The 6000-nt window shown below is 46.0% G+C and overlaps 1 protein-coding gene across 10 annotated transcripts in view; it reads left to right on the top strand.

Moving 5' to 3' along the window:
- The first annotated feature begins 1237 nt into the window (after nt 1-1237).
- The window catches only part of GREM2 (gremlin 2, DAN family BMP antagonist), a 41049-nt gene continuing 36286 nt past the window's right edge, over nt 1238-6000 (top strand). Inside the window, exons 1-2 of one of the 10 annotated variants that reach the window (XM_064509367.1) lie at nt 1238-1680; nt 3398-3472. The gene's annotated coding sequence lies outside the window, so the exon portion shown is untranslated. Of the gene's footprint in view, nt 1681-2678; nt 2897-3345; nt 3473-6000 lie in introns of those variants that run through there. The other 9 variants (XM_064509366.1, XM_064509359.1, XM_064509365.1 and 6 more) reach the window with 9 other exon arrangements.

The following is a 6000-nucleotide window of genomic DNA, read 5'->3' as shown; positions in this document are numbered from 1 at the left end:
TGCAGAGGTGCAGCTACACTGAATTCACTGAGGGACAAACTCAGTGATAAAGCTGGTAAAATGAGGGATGGATCACACCCCAAGTGTGGATATTTCTAAATATCTCTGTTTTTTTGTATTTCTCAATATTTCTATTTTTATTTTTCTGACTTTTGCCTGAACAAAAAATAAACAAGAACATTTTGTTAAAGAGATCTCTATGCTGAAAAGAGACAAAAGTATGCATGCTTTCTACAAAATGAAAAATATTATCTGATTGTGTGAACAAAAATTAAAAATGTTATGGAGGTTGGTATTTAAAAAAAGACACATTGTTGCCATGCAAAGGTATCTCAGCAACTCCTTTCTCTGTGTTTTAAGTACTACAGTCTGCCAAATTTGGATAAATGTTGACTTCTAATGGCAACTGATGTGCCATTAGGCAGGCATAGACGTTACTTAATTCAACAGCATCAATCAAATGCAGGTCATTGCATTAATTAAGGGTGCATCTGTTACAACTGGTCATTTTGTTCTCCCTAATTTTAATTCGCAATTTTGCCAACATGTTTACTGGAAATATTACAACATCTTCCTGCACTGAGAAAACCCAAAGGGCCTATTTATCTGGTTCAACTGTATTCTTGTTTAAACAGAGGGTTACATGGATAGCAAAGGATTGCCATTTCCCCCAGAAGACAGGTCTAAGATTTGAGTTAGGACTAATCCGTGGGTGAGAAAGAATGCTTTCCTACAAGCCACTGAAGTCATCCTGAGCAAAATGACTCGCAGCAGCAAAGATGCACCAAGAAACAACAGTCACAGTTGCAGCGCTTTAATAACCCTAGGCTCAGGAAGAGCGGGCTTAGCATCCTGGTCTTATTTTCTGTGCATTCCGTGATTTGGTGTGGATTTAACAAAAGTAGGGCTAGGAACCCAAGCAGTGCAAGGAAATCAAACTAAACTTAGGCAAAGAACGCTTTGTCCTACTACAGATTTAGCCCTGAGGTGATCAGGCTCTGCATGCTTTTAATTTTACTAGCTAGGAGTATTAAAAAAACGTCCAGAGAGCAAATGCATCTGAATATTGGGCATGACACAAAATGTCATGAACGCTTAAAGCTGCGGGTCCGCCACCCAAAGGAGATCTGAGGGGAATGAGTGTTTTTTGTCAGTTCGAGGGTGAGAATGTCTTTGCATAAACAAAACGCTCGGGATTGGACGTCTTATTAGGGAGGGGGGGAGGGCCAGATCTGCCCACCGGGCTGTAAATCTGCAGGCTGGCAGGGCGCAGAGCAGCAGCCGGCGAGCGCAGCGCAGCGCGTGCGGCGGCGGCGGCGGCGGCGGGAGGCGGGCGGGGAGGCCGGCGGCGGGCGGGCGGGCAGGACGGCCGGCGTGGGCTGTGTGGCCACCGGAGCCAATCGCGAGCTGGGGCTCGAGCCTCTCCTCGGGCCGCGGCGCGGCGGAGCCAGTGCCGCGCTCCCCTCGGCCGCGGCACCCCGCGCGGCGCCTCGCCCGCTGCCCGCCGCCCGCCGCCCTGCGCGCCTATGGGCGCCCGCGGCCGCCCGGCCGAGCAAGGGCTTCGCAGCGCCGCCTCCAGCACCGGCAGCAGGCGCCGGCCGCGGCCCCGCGCCGCCGCCCCTCTGGATCTATAGCTGGCCGGACGGAGCGCGCTGTGGCCCCCGCCCCATCTCGCTGCAGGTACGGGGCGAAGCGGGGCCGGGGGCGCGCGGCGGGCGGGCGCGGCGCCGCCCCTGTGGTCGCTTGCTGCCGCGGCGCTGCCCGCCCGCTTCGGCGTGCCGCCCTTCGGTGGAGGGAGGTGACGGGGAAGGTGCAGGGCCGCTGCCCGCGGGCGCGGCGGCAGTGACAGCCCGGGGCCGCCCGGCAGCGCTCGGGGCCGCCCGGCAGCGCTCGGGGCCGCCGCAGCCGCGCCGCCCGGGCGGCCGCTCTCACGTGCGCGCCGCGGGCTGCGGCTGGCGGTGCCGCCCGGCGCCCGCGGGGCGTTCCCGGAGGCGGCAGCAGCATCCGCGGGCGCGGGCTGCCAGCGGCGCCCGCGTCCCGCCGCGGCGCCCGCAGCCGCTCGATGCGATGAGCTCGCTGAGGGGCCAAATCCCTTGCGGTTTGAAGCGGCGGGCGGCGTGTCTGTCCCTGCTGCATGCTGCCTCGCAAGTTTAAAAAAAAAAAAGAAAGAAAAAAAAATCCCATGCTTGAAACCTGTGCCCCTTTGTACCTTTCTTTCTTTGCTCTGGGTTAATGATGGTTTGTGATTATGAAACCCCATGAGGGATCAGCTCCAAGAGCAAATAGCATTACTTTAAGTCGTGAGTTGGAAAAACGTTATGTGTATATATATGTATACATATGCTGTTTTTTTCCTGTTGCGGATAAGGACTATAATAATACAAACACATGTCTGTCTCACAAGGAGCTCCCGTTTGACTTTCTGCTAAAGCTAGAGTGATATTTGCACTTTCACAGGTCTTGCAGAATTGGAGTCACAGGTCTTATAAAAAATTGCAGTGGCATTTGGCTGAACAACTCTTATTTTTAGCACGCTATTGTGAAAGCGGTTATATAACTTTCGGTGGATTTTTGAGGGCAAAATTAGCAGCTCATAAGAAGTTAAACCTCTCATTTTCAGAAAAAGCAGAAATAAGCTGAATGAAAGCCCAATAAGAACAACTGGATGAACTTCAGTCCTAACAAACTTCTCTGGCAGGCATTCCTATAAGGGAAACCTACAGGTTAAGAGCCACAGAGTCCTCGTGAGAATAGTGTAGCAACAGGTGCAAGAACAAGCAGCGTCTGCTCAAAGCCCTAATTAGCAAGCTGCTTATCAGGCTGCTTCAAGGCTATTTCTGACTAAACCAGCATCCCTTCAGGCTTCTTACTTCTCACCACTGCAGATACAATACAGGTACTGTGTTTCCTTAGGGGATTTATTTGTTGCTTAAACTCCAAGAAGTACATACCATCTGAAATATTTATTTAGAATATCTGTTTTATTTCAACACAGATGCGTCACTTGCTAAACTTGGTGCATGGTTTTCAGCGTGGCTGTTCCTCATCTCTTTTGCAAATGTTAAAATTAAGGAGAAATAATAGTGCTCTAAAATTTTAAAGCAGAGCCCTGAGCGAATGATTTAACAGAAGTAAGGTGTAGCAGTCTGCTCATTACTGAGAGTTAGGACATCAGGGTTCTGCTTCAGTATTCAAGGCTTTGAGAAAGCCTTTCTAACTCTGCTTATGTGACCCTCATGAAGTACTGTTATCCAAGAGGTGCAGTTAAATCCTAAATTTTAAAAATCTGTGCGTGGTTATTGTGAGACTACAGTGAGAGACCTTTTTGTTAAATCTCTGTTGTAGAATTCTACCTGCTCAGTTCCGCACTCATTCTGCCTTCTCGCCTGTGTTGCAGCCCACTGCGTGTGCAAAGCTCAGGCACCCGGGGAGAAGGTACGTTTGGTAACAGTCTTCTGTTGCAGGATGCCAAGTAAGTGGCATGTGTTTGTAATTGCATCTATAGGATCTCTAAAAGGGTGGCATAACATTAAAATCCGTTAACCTCATATTTTGAGCTGATTGATTTAGCTGGTGTATTTGCTTTTCATTTGTGTTTTAAACAGATTTTATGGTCACAAAACATGACTTTAATGTGGAATAGAACAAAAGCATGTGATGCCGCAGAGTTAAACACAGGGGATTTTTTTTTTTTTTGTTTCTTTCCATAGTGTCAGGTGAAGATAAAAGTTAATCTGAAATGCCACCTGGACATCTAGGTAAATCCCATCCATGGGAAACTCTTTAGTTTCTCTCACCATTTGTCAATGCCTGTGACAGTATAAATCAAGTAGATCCAGAGCATCCTCTATTGTAATAAATAGTTTTGTCCTGTTTTGGTTTCACTTGATAAATTTGTTAGTGGGCAAATTCCAATTTACCAGTGTCTGATGCTTGGATTAGAATTATTTCAATGTAAATTTAGTAGAAGATTGTATAGTACTATGAATTTGAGGAGTCACTGCAGATCTGAAGAGTCTCTTCAAGAACGGCACAATAAGCTCTTTCACTTCACGCTCACAGATGCTCTTTGGGCTGCTTATCCATTTATATTAATGTTGTGATTCATATTCAGGAGTGCACTTTTAAAGCCAGTCTCTCTGTTATTCCCGCTTACTGCCCATCTCGCATATATCTCATAGTGGGCCAGCTGGATTCCTTTAGGATGAATGTACTGGAAGATGTACTTGAGTCATTGCTGGAAATTCAGTTCATGGGGCTGGACTAGAGCTAGTATGAAGTAAAATCCTGTAAAATGCATATAGCATTGACATACGGTCTTCAGCACTTGCCTGTTTTGCTCTGTGTTGGTTGGGCTATGCTACTTGCTAACAGACATTGCCAATTTGCAACAGAGCAGTAGATGCCCTGTGCAGTTTGAAGTTGATTCTGCCTGTCTTTTCCAGGGATCATGGCTATTGCCTGCTTCTTGCTCCCCTCCTTACAGATCTTGTTATGAAGGACTTCCTTCTAGCTCAGCAAGAGCACGACTCTGCAGCAAACTGCAGCTGCCCTAGTTTTACATGCACACACTGAGCTCTTCTCAGCTCTAAAAGATGATCACTGCTCATCAGTTTTTATTTACTTGTTGTCTGGCATGTGATGGCAGACTACTTCTTGAGTGAGAACTTTGAATAATGAAGCCTTGTGCTTGTCTGGTGAATGTGAATGTGGCAGTTGCATTTAGAAACGGACAACTGATGTTCCTCTCTTTTTGTTTGTCTGTCATTCGCTGTAGCCCTGGTGCGTAGAAGGTTCTCAAGGTTGTGTTTATGTTCCTCATTTCATTTGGGAGTGGTGAAAAATGTTGGCCTGAAACTCAAAAGCTGTCATTTAGAAATGTTGTGTGTTCTGGCTGACTACATTTCCCAGGCTGCACTATTAGTAGCCCTTTGCGCAAGGTGCCCTGTGTGTTGGTGATTCCCAGGTCCCAGTATATCATGGGAAGGAGTCTGGCCAGAGTCCAGCTACTACAGGCAAGTGGGCATGTGTGATGCCCAAAGAGATGTTTAAAAACATCCACTCAAAACTTGAAGTTCCTGATCAAAAAAATGCCAAAACAATGGTCAATGGTTTTGTGCTTTTTGGTTGTTTTTTTGTTGCAGCTGGAAGCTGAAAAATCGTCACTTCTCTGGGTGTTTGGTGATTTTGCTGACTTTTCTGAACTTTTTCTTTTCTTTGTTTGCTTTGTGACAATTACTTTAAATAGAAAAAGATTTTGTTAATTATAAACCATTATCTTTTGTATGAAAACATTTCAAACTAGAAAATGTGTTATTGGAGCAATTATGGATCAGATTCTTCTTACTCAGTAACAGAAGATGGTTGTCATTGCTGCAAAAATTAGACCGTGGTGTCTGAAGTGTTGACACTTCAGTTGTACACAAATTTCCCTAGGAAACATGACAGAAAACATAGGGTTGTATGTGTGAATGATACAAAGATACTCCTTGTTCTGGACCACTGTGAATGTTCCAAGGCTGCTTGGAGAATGCAGAAAAAACAGTATTGCTCAGAACAATAGGAGTTGAATCATAATGGAGCTTTTCCCTCTCAGGTGACTTTTTCTGTTACAAGAGATTGACCACTCCAAACCTTATTCCAATGCATAGCTGCCTTGTGGGCTGAAGTACAGATTTTAGAATACCTTGTGTAGGTTACAGAGCTGTCACTTGAAACCGTGATACTTCTTGTTCTCTGTGCATTAAGCCTTATATTACCAGCTTTTTTTAAAGATTTTTGCAGTTCACTTCAGAAAGGAAAATAGACCATAAGAATCTGTCTTGCGCCAGGACTTCGAAACATAGGACAATCTGTGTTTCAGTATCACGTGTGATACAATCATGGAAGCTGCAGTTGTAAACTGCCTTTGTCAAAAAGTCATCTTACAGGATCTGTTTTTCACATTCTCTTTTTTTTCTGGGCATAGCTATGAGACTTTGTATAGATTTTGTTGTTGTT

This window comes from Dromaius novaehollandiae, chromosome 3, assembly GCF_036370855.1.
Source record: "Dromaius novaehollandiae isolate bDroNov1 chromosome 3, bDroNov1.hap1, whole genome shotgun sequence".
In the NCBI taxonomy this organism is placed as follows: Eukaryota; Metazoa; Chordata; class Aves; order Casuariiformes; family Dromaiidae; genus Dromaius; species Dromaius novaehollandiae.
Note: the sequence above shows the minus strand (reverse complement) of the source record. Positions and strands in the feature narration are given on the sequence as shown.